Raw genomic sequence first — 16,538 nt, forward strand, 5'->3', positions numbered from 1 at the left:
ATTACACTATCCTAAAGAAGTCATCTGATCTATGGATTAAAATGTATGACCAAAGATATCCATCAAAGGATATTTACAGTAGCAAAATTCTTTAAAATAACTATATTAAATAGGAAAAGTTAAGTAATTAGAATATAACATAAAATGCAATATGCAGTCATTAAGTTATTAAAATACGAAGTGTTGCGCAATAAATGTTAAGAGAATAAAATTTATAAAATAAATAGGCATTCAGGATGACCTAGACTAGGTTAAAAAAAAATGTTTATTAAAGCCCAGAATAAAAGTACTAATGACAAACATTAATTGTTTGAAAATGAATAACAAGAACTGTGAACACCTGTTCCAAGTCTTGGGTTTATCTATGAGATCTCTCCCTAGCCATCCCTCACCACCAGCCCCCTCCCAGTACAGAAATACCATTCCTTATAGGGTGTATCATGCGCAGTTACCTGCCTCACTCCCTGAGCACTCTGAGAGTTTCTTAGAGTATGGCATCATGCCGGGTTGCACTCAGTAAATATTTCCCACTTTATATTTACAAATTCTCCCATGTCATTTCATACATGTAAAAAAAAAAATTACTGACTCCCTCTAACTACTAAAGTCACCTCAAAAATGAAATCTAAATTGAACATGGAAGTTCATCAAGAAGCAGTTTCTGTTTTCTTTATCCTTTCAAAAAATAGTAAGGAGAAAACATCCCTGGAGCTGTCTTTCAAAACCCATACTCCCAGGCAGGCTTCAGACAACAGGAAGATGCCACATACCTGTTCTGTGCTAGGACCACCGGTGTCACTGTCAGCTCACTCTCGTGTCAAAGAACACTTGTTTTTAAGTATAATCATTAACTGCCACCAGTGCTCAGCCACACCTGACCAGCTCTGCCCTACTCCCAACTGATTCCACCTTCCATCTGGCAACTTTCCACCTAATTAGCAATACACAGTCAGGGGGAGGAGGTTATGAGCTAGGCTGGCAACATGGAGAAACCAGACGACAGTGGGATGGCCACAACTGAGGCAGAGGGCTGGCTGAGAGGCATCCATAAGTCAGTGGTTCTCAATTTGGGTGACTTTGCTGCCCAGGGGACTTTCGGCAATGTCTTGGAGCTATCTTTGGTTGGCATAACTGGGGAGGTTCCACTAGCACTAGTAGGAAGAGGCCAGAGATGCTACTAAGCACACTACAATGCACAGGACAGCCCCACAACAAAGAATTATCCAACACCAAATGTCAACAGTGCTCAGGATGAGAAGCCTGCCATAAAATTGATTTATCCACTCGTACACTAGAGTCTAATCCCAACTCATCAGAAACATGACACCAGTGGATAAAGGAGACCTGAGGTAGTTTAGAATATGTACACAAACACACACACACACACACACACACACACACACACCCCTCCTCAACCAGATGCTAAAGAAAGGGTAAGAGAACTGTTCCTTTGGTGACCAAAATTCCATGTCAGGAACTGGGAAAAAGAAAATTATAATTTAATAAAAGTAATAAGAATACCTTTCTCCCCAAGAGTTTGCTCCTCCACATATCATATATTTCTTCAAAGACTGCTCCACAGCAGAAACTGTAAGAAGATAACATTATCAAAATTGCCCAGAATGGTAAACATCTCCAGAGAAGTTGGCAATGCACCCACATAGTCGATGACAAATTTAGTTGCATATCTCAATAGGACCTAAGCAACCAAACTCACAGTTCCCAGCTTTGCTTAAAAGAAAAGTGGCAAGCATTCAAAGATCACTCAAAATAAAGAAAATAATGGTGCTGCTTTTCCCAGGTGAATCATCAAAAACTAAACAAGACTTAAGGAGAGCAACATTTTTTTGCCCAGCCGGTGTGACTTAGTGGTTGAGCATCAACCCATGCACCAGGAGTTTACCAGTTCGATTCCCAGTCAGGGCACATGCCCAAGTTGTGGGCCCAATCCTCAGTGGGGGGGCATGGAACAAGTGGCCAATCAATGTTTCTCTCTCATCAATGTTTCTCTCCATCTCTCCCTCTCCCTCTCTCTCTAAAAATCAATAAAGAAAAAAAATTTTTAAGTAAAGCAACATTTTCAAAACTTAGAATAAACATTTCAAAAACTCAGAAGTCTGCACTTCAGCCAAAAAAAGTGCAGATAAATAAGAATTTAGTCATTATTATTATAATCCAGTTATAGTTATTGACCACACTGCAATGCAGTTTTTTCTTGATTACTTTAACAACTTTATCATGCCATAATTTCTACCCATGGGAGGCCAGAAGGTTAGAGAAGTCATCCAGCCCCATCCCTAGCTGAGGCTTAAATAACCTGGACCTGACTCTGAAGCATCCTTTGCCAGTATAACCTTGACCTTTGCCCTTTCAGTGTTAGGAAGCATACAGCACTTAAGATGGCCCACTTGTACTTTGGACAGTCGTGTTAGAAATGTGTTCATTATGCTGAGTCAAGAGTGCCTCCCTTCCATCTCTTGTTGTTCATTTCACCCCAGATTAGAATCAGGTGAAATAAACCTAATTATTCTCAATGTATCAGCCCTTAATGTTTCTGTAAAATTATCTTATGCTCCCCACTCTAAGACTTTTTCTTCCCCAGGTTGTAAAATGTGCTCTCCTCATGAACTGCGTAACAGTTGGCTCAATTATGATTTGTGGGAGGAAAAAAAACAAGAAACCCACAGAATGGAAGAACTAGAAGGAATCTCAGATCAACCAATTCAAACCCAGCCCCACTTTTATAAAGAATCAAGCCAGGCAGAGAAAAATGAAGCAAGGTTGCTCACCAGAGGTCAAGCAGCTACTTATAAAGTCGGTAGTGAAACTCACATTTCCAAACTCTTAAGTCCAGTACCCTCAGAACTATATACCAAGTCGTATTAGATGCTATATTTGTAATAGAATTGAAAGTAGAGAATATTTTCAGTTTTAACAAGTTAAAACAAAAACACATGATCACAACCACATGAAACAGTGTAATTGTTATCATTCCCACTGTATGGTGAAGTAACCCAGGCCTCAGGTCTTACAGTAAGTGTTGAAACGAGCTCCAAAGCCTATATCCTTAATCACTATGCAACCTGGGTATGTACCAGAACATTCCTAACATTATCACAACAGAATTAGCAAACTTAAGACTTCCGGTAATTCCTCAAAATTTTAGTGCTTTGACAGAATCCGATATAAAAGCTAGCCTTTCTGAAAATAAAGTTAATTTTTTAAGAAATCAAGATAATGTAAAGGTTTACAGTATGTGCCCTCCTAGTATACAATAAAAGGTCATTTTAACTTACAAATCAGGTTAGAGTATTAAAGTATCTTCTTCCACATCAACTACCCTGAAGAAAGTCACCTAAAAGCAATCTAATCCTTCTGGGAGTAACACAGAAGGAATTCATGGCATGGAGCTTCGTGAGAAACATTAGCCAAGCGGAGTCTCATGGTGTCAATCATTTCCCAAAGACTCTTCCACATAAGAGTGACTGTGTGCCATGAACAAAATAAGCACCAAGCAAATGAAGTATTTTATCTGCCTAATTCATACAAATGTAATAAAACATTAAGAAGAATATAGTAAGGGTTCCAAGATGGCTGCAGAGTAGGTGGAAGCTACACTCACCTGCTCCCAACAGCAAATCAGATTTACAGCTAAATTATAGAGCAATCAACCTGAATAACCAACTGAAGGCTAGCTGAACTGAAATATTATAACCAAGGATTCACAGAAGAGAGCACATAGAGACTGGTAAGAAGGGTGGAGGTGTGGAAAGGACTGGACACCGTACCCACGTACAGTGGCTGAGAGAAGCCAGAGGGATATCTCAGCTGCAAAACTCTCTCCCCTAAGAAGCATGGGGCTGCAATCCCACAGAGGGATACCCAACCCAGAGCAAGAGATGGGAAGAGGAGCCCACAAAGCATCTGATGGTAAAAATCAGTGGGGATTGGGTCCACCTGGGAGAAAAGGGAGTCTGCTAGAGATCCAGATGCCATCTTCCCAGAGCTGAGCACTCCTAGTGTTACAGCACCAGCTGGGGAATGCACTTCTGGGTCCTCCAACTACTGGCAACACCCCACTCTGCCACGCTTGGATCCTGCAGAGGGATCTGCTGACTGAACCAAGCAGGACACTTTAGGGCATTCTTTTTCTGAAGAAGCTCTTGGCAGAGACTCAGAGAGTGACTGAACTGTGTAGCTTTGGAAAAGAGACCATTCTTCCCGGCCTCCAGTGCATGCCAGTACTCCCACCAACCGCTGAATTGCTTGGCCTGCCCTTATACAACCTGTGGGCCAGTCCTGTTAAGTTCAGTCATGTGAAGGGATCAGAATGTCACACAGAGCTGGGACTTTCAGAGTGCAGCTACTGGGGAGGCTTTTATCTGGGAATCAGACAGGCAGGTGCTGGGTTGTGTGGTTATATCGTGTGTGGGGAGGCACTCCTATCTCACCCTGGGAGCTCAGCCCATGCTATTCCCCAACAGGAGACTAATTTGACCTGCCTTCTGGCTGCTGAGGCCCTGCCCTGCTCATTCCCGAAGGAGGATCTGAGAGTTCAGAGCCGGGACCTTCAGTGCATGCCTTCCTCAGAGCTTTTGCCTGGGAAGAAGAAAAAGAGCCCACCCCTTCCTACAGGCTCACTGACAATACCTCTGAGTATTGCTCTCCCGAGTCCCAGTGGCCCCACCCTGCTGAGATCAGCTCTGTGAAGGAAAGGGAATGCTGCTTAGAGCTGGGACATTCACAGTGTCTCCCTCAGACACTATGGTCTGAGACTGGACGAAGTGCTTCACCCCCTCCTGCAAAATCAGCCAGCATCACCCTCAATGGAAGATTCTTTTTTTTTTAATCCTCACCCGAGGACATTTTTCCATTTTTTGTTCAGATAGAGTGGAAAGGAGAAAGAGAGAGAGAAACATTGACGTGAAAGGGACACATCGAGTGGCCGCCTTCTGCACGACCTAAGCAGGGCCGGGGACAAACCACAACCAAGGCACGCGCCCCCAACAGGAACCGAACCTGGGTCTCTCCGGACCATAGGCCGACGCTCCAACCGCTGAGCCAAACCAGCCAGGGCGAAGATTCTTTTGATGTGCCCTCCTGAGCCCCAGGCCTCATCCTGCTGAGTTTGCTCCTGCAGAGGGGACAGCTGGCTACACCCAACCCGAACCTGTGGCACGGTCCTCCTGAGGAAGCTAGAGTTGGAGACTTTGGCAGAGGCTAAGAGGTACAGTTCTGGAGTAGAGGCCACTTTCCTCTTATTGTGTGCCTGACTGCATGGCAAAGAAGTAGGGGACTTACCAACCCTGTCCTCGCAATTCTGGTTGCCCCACCCTACTGAGGTTCTAAAGCTTGGGAGGTTCAACAACAACAGGAGGGTGCACATAACCCACAAGACACATTCCTGGAGCACTGAGCTCAGGTAATCTAGAAGATTGTGCCACTGAGCCCAACAAGACACCTACATCATAAAGCCATCATAACAAGTTTTGGAACAATAACAGATCTACCAAATAAACAGAGACAAAAAAATATGAAAGAAGAATAGAAATTCCTATAAAAATAATTAAATGGAATGGAAGCAACCAATATACCAGATGCAGAGAAAGAATGGTTATCAGGATGCTCAAGCACCTTTGGGGAAAAATGGATGATCTCAGCGAGAACTTAAACAAAGAGATGGTAAGCATTAAAAAGGACAATGAAACCACAGAAAAGAACGAGTCAGAAATGAAGAATACAACCTCTGAAATAAAGAACACACAGGACGGAATCAACAGCAGTTAGATGAACTAGAAGACAGAAGTAGTGATTTACAGAACAAGATAACAACAAGCACCCAAGCAGAGCATCAAAAAGAAAAGAGAATTACAAAAAATGAGGAAAGTCTAAAGGACCTCTGGAATAACATCAAGCATGACAACACCCACAACATAGGGCTACCAGAAGAAGAGTAAGCAAACGATTGAGAATCTATTTGAAGAAATAATGTCTGAAAACTTCCCTAACATAATGAGGAAAAGTCACAAAAGTTCAGGAAACACAGAGAGACCCAATCAAGATGTACCCAAAGAGAAACACACCAAGACACATCATAATTAAAATGCCAAAGGTTAAAGACAAAGGAGAGAATCTTAAAAGCCGCAAGGGAGAGACACTTAGTTGCCCAACAGAGAGCTCCCATTAGACAGTCAGCTGATTTCTCACCAGAAACACTTCAGGACAGAAGGGATTGGCATGAAATAAAGTGGTGAAAAACAAGGACCTACAACCAAGACTACTCTATCCACCAAGGCTATCATTTAAAACTTGAAGGACAAATAAATAGTTCACAAGACAAAAAAAGAAAAAAAATGCTAAATGAATGCATTATCACCAAGCCAGTATGGCAAGAAATTTAAAGAGCAGAGACGTCTGGTCAAGATGGTGGCATAGATAAATGCAACACTCACCTCCCTCCACAACCACAGCAGAACAACCATCATTCAGAACTGCCTGACATCGATGTAAATGGAAGTCCTACAACTACAAAATTAAAGAAGCCACATCAAGACTAGTAGGAGGGGGTGAAGGCACAGAAGGGCTCGTTCTACATCCACGTGTGATGGATAAAAATTAGGAGGGATACCTTGGCTGTGAAGGTCCTCCCCGAGGAGCAAGGGGTCCCTGTCCCACACCAGGCCCTCCAGCTCAGGACTCCAGTGCCAGGAATAGAAGTCCCCATAATTTCCAGCTGTAAAAACTAGTGGGAATTGAGGCAGAGGGAGGCTAAGGCTGTGGGAATCCCAGGCAGTTACTCTTTTTTTTTTTTTTTTATCCTCACCCAAGGATATTTTTCCATTTTTTGTACAGATAGAGTGGGAGGGAGAGAGAGGAAGGGAGAGAGAGTGAGAAACATCGATGTGAAGGGACACATCGAGTGGCTGCCACCCGCACGACCAACCAGGGCCGGGGACAAACTGCAACCGAAGTACGTGCCCTTAGCGGGAACCAAACCCGGGTCTCTCCGGACCGCAGGCCGACGCTCTAACCGCTGAGCCAAACTAGCCAGGGCCCCAGGCAGTTACTCTTAAAGGGCCCGCACACTAACTTACTCGGACTTGCTCCCTTAGCACAGGGGAGGACGCTTGAAAGGCACAGAGACATATGGGAAAAAACTCAGTTGTTTGGCATCTGGGCAAGAATTGGAGGAGCAGCTTTCTCTTAGACAGACGTTCTGGCAAAGGCCGTTGTTCCCCTGGTGAGCCCTTCCCCATGGGACTGGCAGAAGGCTGCCATATCTGGGACTCCAGCAACCTGGTTCACTATTTGCCCGCCCTGGTGATACCTTGAGGCTCTGCCTCGCCCAACTTTTGGGCCCACCTAAACTGTTTCCAGTGGCTTTACCACAGGAATGGCCTGTCTGAGCACATGCCTCAGATTTTCCTAAAATCTCTCAAAGTGGCATCTGGCCTCAGGGAGCCCCCTACCTCTTACCAAGAGGCCCCAGGACTGGCACTATCAGCAGCCAACCTTGGTTCACAGTTTGGCCTTTCTTGGGCACCTCCAAGCCCAGCACAAGAAGCAGCCATCTGGAGATCACTTTGTAGCTTATGCCTGATGTCCCTGGGTAGAACACAGACAGTGGCTGACCTTAGTTTGCGCCTCCTGGGAGATCCCAGAGGCAGCACACTCCATGGACAGCTTCAGACCACATCACAGCACCACCACCCAACCACCTCCACAAGTGACACACTCAAGGGGTAGACTCAGTAGGCACCAGAGCCCTGATGACGTAAGTCTTGCACTGGGCACAGCCAGTCCTTGCAGCTGATCAGCCTGAGTAAACCCCTTCCATTGACATGCCAACACCAATCAAGACTCAAGTACAACAGAAGGGTGCACCTCGAGTGCCCAGTTGGGGTGAACAGAGACTCTGCCACTGTGCAGTATAGGACACCTACTACACAATAGGCCACCCTACCAAGCCTGGGAGAAGTAGCAACTCTACCTAAAACATAGAGATAAACAGGGAAGCAGCCAAAATGAAGAGACAAAGAAAAATGTCACAAATGGAAGAACAGAACAAAACTCCAGGGAAAGAACTAAACAAAATGGAGGTAAGCAATCTAACAAATGCAGAATTCAAAACACTAGTTATAAGGATGCTCCAGGAAATTAGTGAGGACCTCAAGAGCATGAAAAGGGACCATTCAGAAATGAAAGATGCACTAACTGAAATAAAGAATAATTTACAAGGAATCAATAGTAGAGTGGGAAAAGCCAAGAATCAAACCACCAATATGAAATATAGGGAAGCAAAAAACACCCAAACAGAACATCAAATAAAAAAAGAATCCCCCCAAAATGAGGATGGTGTAAGGAGCCTCTGGGCAACTTCAAGTATACCAACATCTGAATCATCGGGGTGTCAGAAGAAGAAGAGAGAGTAAGAAATTGAAAATCTATTTGAAAAAATGACAGAAAACTTCCCCAACTTGGTGAAGGAAACACACATACAAGCCCAGGAAGCACTGAGAGTCCCAAACAACATGAACCCAAAGAGGCCCAAACCAAAATACATCATAATTAAAATGCAAAAGATTAAAGACAAAGAGATAAACTTTTTGAAAAAGAAGAAAAAAAATATGAACAATAAAATGGCAATAAATACATATCTACCAACTGAATCTACAAACAAAATGAACAAGCAGAACAGAAACAGACTCACAGATACAGAGAACTTTTTGTTGGTGGCCAGATGGAAGGGGGGTTGGGAGGATGGGCAAAAAAGATGAAGGGATTAAGAAGTACAAATTGATTGTTACACTGACAAACCTCAGAGGGAAGGAGGAGGGGGGCCAGGGAGAGATAAACCAAATAATTTAATAACCAATGGACATAGGCAATAGTGTGGGGAAGGCAGGAGGGAGGAGGGAGCAGGGAGAGGGTCAATGGGGGAAACAAAGGAGGACATCTGTAATACTTTCAACAAAAAAGAAAAAATTTTAAAAAACAGAAATGTTAAAGGGCCAGTTTCAAGAAGAAGAAAAAACAGAAAGAGGAACACAGATATAAAGAATAAAATGGCAATAAATAAGTACCTATCAAAAATAACCTTAAATGTAAATGGATTAAATATCCCTAACAAAGACATAGGGTAGCTGAAGAGATATGAAAATTGTGACCCATATATGCTCACTAAAAGAGACCCACCTCAGAACAATAGATATACACAAAGACAGAAAATGAAGGGATGGAAATAATATTCCATGCAAATGGAAACAAACAGAAAAAAAAAGCCAGAGCCCTGGCCAGTTTGGTTCAGCGGTTAGAGCATCAGCCTACAGACCAAAGGATTGTGGGTTCGATTCCTGGTCAAGGGCACGTACTTGGGTTGCAAGTTCAATCCTTGGTCCTGGTTGGGGTCATGCAGGAGGGAATCAATCAATGTCTCTCTCTCTCTCTCTCTCTCTCTCACTCACACTAAAGTTTCTCTTACTCTCTCCCTTCCACTCTGTAAATCAATGAAAAAATATCCTTGGGTGAAGATTAAAAAAATAAAAAGCTGGGGTAGCAATACTTATATCAGACAAAACAGACTTCAAAACAAAGGCCTTAACAAGGGACAAAGAAGGTCACTACATGATATGAAAGGTATCAATTCAACAAGAGGATATGAATATATATGCACCCAACATAGAAGCCCCTTAATATATAAAGAAAATCTTGGTGGAAATTAAGGGAGAGATCAACAGCAACACAGACATATTAGGGGATTTTAACACCCCACTGATATCAACGGATAGATCTTCCAGACCAAAAAATTAACAAGGCAACAGTGACATTAAATGACACACTAGATGAGATGGATTTAATTGATATTTACAGAACGCTTCATCCCAAAGCAGAATATATTCTTCTCAAGTGCACATGGAACATTCTCAAAGACCACACGTGAGGACACAAAATAAGTCTTAACAAATTCAACAAGACTAAAATCATATCAAAGAGGGGAGGAGACATCCATCCCCAGGCAACAGAAGCACAGACCAGCAGCAGAGACCCAACTTCAAAAACTACAGCAAAAGCTGAGCAGGAATTGAGCCCCACAGGGCTGCAGCACTCCCCAGCCACCAGCGGCAGGACCTGGGGCTCCACAGAGGCCTGTGCAGTCCAGCAGCTCACAAGACCAGTGGGAAGCCTGAGCCCCAGAGGGAATGGTGCAATCCAGCTCCCCGCCCACAGGACCTACAGGCTGCGGGGGCACCAGAGAGGCCTCCGTGACCCAGTAGCCCAAAAAACTATGGGAAGCTGGAGCCTGCGAGGGACTGGTGCCATCCAGCTGCCTGCCCACAGGAGGGGCAGGTTGCTGGGGCACCAGAGAGGCCTGTGCGACCCAGCAGAAACTGTGCAATCCAGTTACCCGCGGGACCTGTGGGGTGATGAAACACCAGAGAGGCCTGTGCGACCCAGTAGGGACTGCGCCATCCAGTTACCTGCAGGACCTGCAGGGTGTTAAAGCATCAGAGAGGACTGTGGAACTGGGCAGCCCATAATATAGACATAGAGCCGAGTCCCCAGAGGGACTGTGCGATCCAGTTACCCGTGGGGCCTGCAGGTCACCGGGGCCCCAGAAAGGCCTGTGCTATCCAGCGACACACAAGATAGGCTTAGAGGATGTGAAAATGGAGGCGGAGTGAATGGAAGCTACAGAGACAATCACCCAGGACCAAATGGGAATTACAACTAAAATAAAGACAAATCCTAGGGAAAAAGCAACAGAAAAGCAGCAGGACAAGACCATATAACCAGGGACACTTGTAGGATCTGCAGACACGCAAGAGGGTGGCAGGCTGGGAGCCCACAAACAGCAGGAGTCTTAGCTGTGAACAGTGCCCTTGAGGAATAAAGACCAAGCCCGCTCCACAGCGCAGACAGCCTAGACAGAGCGCTAAAATAGCCACAGCCACTCACCTGGGGGCTATGGCAAAGGGAGGGCAGACTGAGCTGGAACTCTATGGGGACACCCGAGATTTGGTGGGCACTCAGAGTTTTTGCTGAGTTGCAGCCACAAAGGACGGTGGCCAGTGTGCTCCTTCCCAGAGCTGCGGGGAAAGCAGCAACCCCCTCCTCTGAGATTCAGCCTTTCACAGGTGAGGCAAAGAAATGCAAATTGAGGCTCATTAATAACCACCATCTATCCCACCCTCTGGAAATCCTCTTATGCAGAACACCAGGACTACATTCCAAGGCACTGTGTAACTGAGTCTACTAGCCACCAGGAAAAAGCTAGAGGATAACTGAACCTTTCCTGGGCTTGCAAATCTACCCAGGAAAGTAAGACTTGACAGTGGTGTTTAACATGGGCTCACCCAGGCACATCCAAACACAGTAGAGGGAGCCACAAACAGCAGAACACCAACACACACAGGGAAAATTTGGCAGGCTCAAAACCCCAATGAGATAGCCAAAATGGTGAAACAAAGAAAAACAAATCCCAAATGAAAGAACCAGAGAACTCTATCAAAGATGAGATAAATGAAATGCAGTTAAGCAAATTATCAGAGGTAGAGTTCACAGGCATGATCTTGAGGAAGCTCAACAGCATGAGTAAGGACATCAGCACCATGAGTGAAGATATAGCAACAGTGAAAACCAACCAAATAGAAATGAAGAATGACATAGCAGAAATAAAGAACACATAGGAAGGACTAACTAGCAGAGTAGAGGAAGCTGAGGACCACATCAGTAAATTAGAATACAGGGTGGGAAAAATCAAACAATAAGAAAACCAAAAGGAAAAAATGATTAAGAAACAGGAAGATAGCTTAAGAGAACTGTGGGACAACTGGAAACATAGTAACATTCGCATCATAGGAGTCCCGAAGAGGAATAAAATGGGCAAAGGTTAAAGAATATATTTGAAGAAATGGTGACAGAAAACTTTCCTAACTTGGAGAAGGAAGAAGGCATTCAAGTTCAAGAAGCACAGAGGGCCCCAAATAAGAAGAACCCAAACAGGCCCACATCAAGACACACAGTAATTAAAATGCCAAAAATTAAAGACAAAAAGAGAATCCTAAAGGCAGCAAGAGATAAGCAACAGGTTACCTACAAAGGAAACCTCATAATGCTCCCAGCTGACTTCTCAACAGAAACACTATAGGCATGAGGTAATCAAGGTCATGAAAAACAAGCATCTGAATCCAAAACTACTCTATCCAGCAAGGTTATCATTCAAAATAGGTCAAATAAAGAGCTTCCCAGAGGGAAAAAAAAATAAAATAAAATAAAATAAGGCTAAGGGAATACATTAGCACCAAACCAGCACTGCAAGAAATGTTAAAAAGGACTGCTGTAATTAGTAGAAGAAACAGGAAGAAAAATATAACCAAACTAAATAAAAATGGCAATAAATAAGTACATAGCAATTATCACCTTAAATGTGAATTGTTTGAATGCTGCAATAAAAAGACACAGAGTAGATGACTTGATAAGAAAGCATGACTCACATATATGTTGTTTACAAGAGACACACCTCACAACAAAAGACTAACATAGGTTGAAAGTGAAGGGATGGAAAAAAATCTTTCAAGAAAAAAAAAGCTGGGGTAGCAATACTCATATCTGATAAAATAGATTTCAAAATGAAGGCCATAACTAGAGACAAAGAAGGCCACTACTTAATATTGAAAGGATCAATCCAACAGGAAGGTATAACCTTGGTAAACATATATGCACCCAATATAGGAGCACCAACATGTATTAAAAATCTTCTGGAGGATTTCAAAGAAGAAATCAACAGCAATACAATCATAGCAGGGGACTTCAACAACCCACTGACATCAATGGATAGATCTTCTAGACAAAAAACTAAAAAGGAAACACAGACTCTAAATGAAACGCTAGATCAAATGGATTTAGTAGATATCTACAGAGAATTACACCCCAAAACAGCAGAAGGCACATTCTTCTCAAGTGTACATGGGACATTCTCAAAGATAGACCACATGTTAGGACACAAACTAAGTCTCCACAAGTTCAAGAAGATTGAAATCATATCAAACATATTCTCACATCACAATGGCATGAAACTACAAATCAATGGCAACAAGAACATGCAAAAATATTTGAACACATGGAGGCTAAATAGGATGTTATTACCCAATGAATTAGCATGGAGATCAAGGAAGAAATTAAAAACTTCCTGGAAATGAATAAATATGAACACACAACAACCCAAAATCTATGGGATGCAGCGAAAGCAGTTCTGAGTGAGAAGTTCATAGCACTACAGGCCTACCTCAAGAAATAAGAAAAATCTCTAACAGACTATCTAACCTCACAACTTAAAGAACTAGAGAGCAAACAAAAAGAAAATCCCAGAGCAAGTGGAAGGAAGGAAATACTAAAGATCACAGGAGAAATACATGACATAGAGACCAAAAAATCAATTCAAAGGATCAATGAAACAAAGACCAGGTTCTTTGAAAAGATAAACAAGATTGATGGACCCTTAGCTAGACTCACCAAGAAACAAAAAGAGAGAACCCAAATACACAAAATCAGAAATGAAAGAGGAGAAATGATAACTGACAACAGAAATACAAAGGATTGTGAACAAATACTATGAACAATTATATGTCAACAAATTCTACAATCTAAGCAATATGGACAAATATCTAGAAACACATAGTCTCCCAAAACTGGACTGGGAAGAGATAGAAAACTTGAACAATAACAAGAAAATAACAAGACCAATAACAAGAAAAGAAATTGAACTTGTAGTCAAGACTCTCCCAGCAAACAAAAGCCGAGGCCCAGAGAGCTTCACGGGGGAATTTTACTGAACTCAAAGAAGAACTAATACCCATTCTCCTCAATCTATATCAAAAAATTCAAGAAGAAGGCAGACTTCCAAACTCGTTTTATGAGGCCAGCATAATTCTAGTTCCAAAACCAGAAAAATACACTACAAAGAAAGAAAACTACAGGCCAATACCCTGATGAACATAGATGCCAAAATCCTGAACAAAATACTGAGCAAATCAGATCCCGCAATACATCAAAAAATGATTCACCATTACCAAATGGGATTCATCCCAGAGATGCAAGGCTGGTACAATATTCACAAATCAATAAATGTGATACACCACATAAACAAAATAAAAGATAAAAATTGTATGATCATATCAATAGACACTTAAAAAGCATTTGACAAAATCCAGCACCCGTTTCAGATAAAAACGCTCAGCAATCTGGGAATAGAGGGATTATATCTCAACATTATAAAGGCCATATATAAGAACAGAAACAAGACAGGAATGCCCACTTTCACCACTCTTATTTAACATAGTACGGGAACTCTTAGCCATGGCAATCAGACAGGAAGAAAAAATAAAAGGATCCAAATTGAAAAGGAGGAAGTGAAACTGTCATGATTCGCAGATGACATGATACTATACGTAGTAAACCCCAAAGACCCCATCAAAAATTTACTAGACTTAATAAATGAATTTGGCAAAGTAGCAGAATACAAAATTAACGTCAAGAAATCGATGGCATTCTTATACACCAATGATGAACTCACAGAAAGAGAAACTTTAAAAAATCCCATTTACCATTGCGGCAAAAAAAATTAAGATACCTAGGAATAAACTTAACCAAATAAATAAAGGACCTATTCACAGAAAACTACAGGTCATTGAAAAAAAAATAGAGGAAGATATAAAAACGTGGAAGCACATACCTTGTTCATGGATTCAAAGAATTAACATCATTAAAATGTCCATACTACCCAAAGCAATCTATAGATTTAATGCAATCCCCATCACAATACCAACAACATACTTCACAGAAGTAGAACAAATACTTCAAAAGTTTATATTGAACCAAAAAAGACCCCAAATAGCCACAGCAATCTTGAAAAAGAACAACCAAGTAGGAAGGATCACAATACCAGATATCAGGTTATACTACAAATCCAATGAAATCAAAACAGCCTGGTACTGGCACAAGAACAGGCAGATAGATCAATGGAACAGAACAGAGAACCCAGAAATGGACCCAAGGCAATATGCTCAATTAATATTTGACAAAGGGGGCAAGAGCATACAGTGGAGTAAAGACAGCCTCTTTAATAAATGGTGTTGGGAAAATTGAACAGCTACATGCAAAATAAATGAAACTAGACCATCAACTTACACCATACACAACAATAAACTCAAAATTGATAAAAGACTTAAATGTGACTCACGAATCCATAAAAATCCTAGAAGAAAATGTAGTTAACAAAATTTCAGACATCATACGCAGCACAATTTTCACTGATACATCACCTAAGGCAACAGAATCAACGGAGAAAATGAACACAGGGAACTACATCAAACTCAAAAGCTTCTGCACAACAAAAGAAACAATCATCAAAATGGAAAGGCAACCCACTCTATGGAAGAGCATATTTGCTAATGATACATAAGATAAAGGGTTAATTTCCAAAATATATAGAGTGCTCATACAACTCAACAAAAGGGAGACAAAGAACCCAATTAAAAATCGGGCAGAGGAACTAAATAGACACCTCTCCAAACAGGACGTACAAACAGCTAAGAGACATATGAAGAAATGCTCAACATCACTAATCATCAGAGAGATGCAAATTAAAACAACAATGAGGTATCACCTCACACCTGTCAGAATGGCCGCCATCAACAAATCATCAAACAACAACTGTTGGCGAGGGTGTGGAGAAAACAGGACTCTAGTACACTGCTGGTGGGAATGCAGACTGGTGCAGCCACTATGGAAAACAATATGGTATTACCTCAAAAAATTAAAAATTGAACTTCTATTTGACCCAGTGATCCCTCTTCTAGGAATATACCCTAAGACGCCTGAAACACCAATGAGAAAGAATATATGCACCCCCATGTTCGTAGCAGCACTGTTTACAATAGCTAAGATCTGGAAACAGCCCAAATGTCCATCAGTAGACGAATGGATAGAAAAGCTGTGGTACATATACACAATGGAGTACTATGCAGCTGTAAGAAAGAAAGATCTCTTATCCTTTGAGATGATATGGAGGGACCTAGAAAGTATTATCCTAAGCGAAACAAGCCAAACAGAGAAAGACAAGTATCATATGATCTCGCTTATTTGTAGAATATAATGAACATAAAAGTCTGAGGAATGGGGTAGTCCCAGAGATGTGGAGGTGGGGTACAGACTGACTATCTCCAGAAGAGGGGGTGGTGGGAGAGAGATAAACCACAGAACTTATATGCATGTATGCATGAACAGTGGACATGGACAACAAAGTTGGGGACAGGGCAGGGAGGGAGGGAATCAGTGGGGGGAAAAGGAGAAACATCTGTAACAAAAATATATACATTAATAAAAAAATTAAAAATTTAAAAAAATTTTTTAAATAAATAAATAAAATCATATCAAGCATCTTCTCTGACTACAATTGTATGAAACTATAAATCAACTACAATAAAAGAAAAACATAAAAACATTCAAACACATGGAGGTGCAACAACATGTTATTAAAC

General features: G+C 41.9%; 1 protein-coding gene across 30 annotated transcripts in view; it reads right to left on the bottom strand.

Annotated features, from left to right (window-relative positions):
• The window catches only part of MARCHF8 (membrane associated ring-CH-type finger 8), a 184,605-nt gene that overhangs the window by 158,829 nt on the left and 9,238 nt on the right, over window positions 1-16,538 (bottom strand). For 25 of the 30 annotated variants that reach the window (XR_004959965.1, XR_004959967.1, XR_004959966.1 and 22 more), the window contains exon 2: window positions 1,522-1,588. The exons of 1 other annotated variant lie outside the window; for it this stretch is intronic. The gene's annotated coding sequence lies outside the window, so the exon portion shown is untranslated. Of the gene's footprint in view, window positions 1-770; window positions 898-1,521; window positions 1,589-2,789; window positions 2,808-16,538 lie in introns of those variants that run through there. 4 more of the 30 variants (XM_036264743.1, XM_036264720.1, XM_036264741.1 and 1 more) reach the window with 4 other exon arrangements.

Source organism: Molossus molossus, unplaced genomic scaffold (genome assembly GCF_014108415.1).
Source record: "Molossus molossus isolate mMolMol1 unplaced genomic scaffold, mMolMol1.p scaffold_m16_p_17, whole genome shotgun sequence".
NCBI classification, from domain to species: domain Eukaryota; kingdom Metazoa; phylum Chordata; class Mammalia; order Chiroptera; family Molossidae; genus Molossus; species Molossus molossus.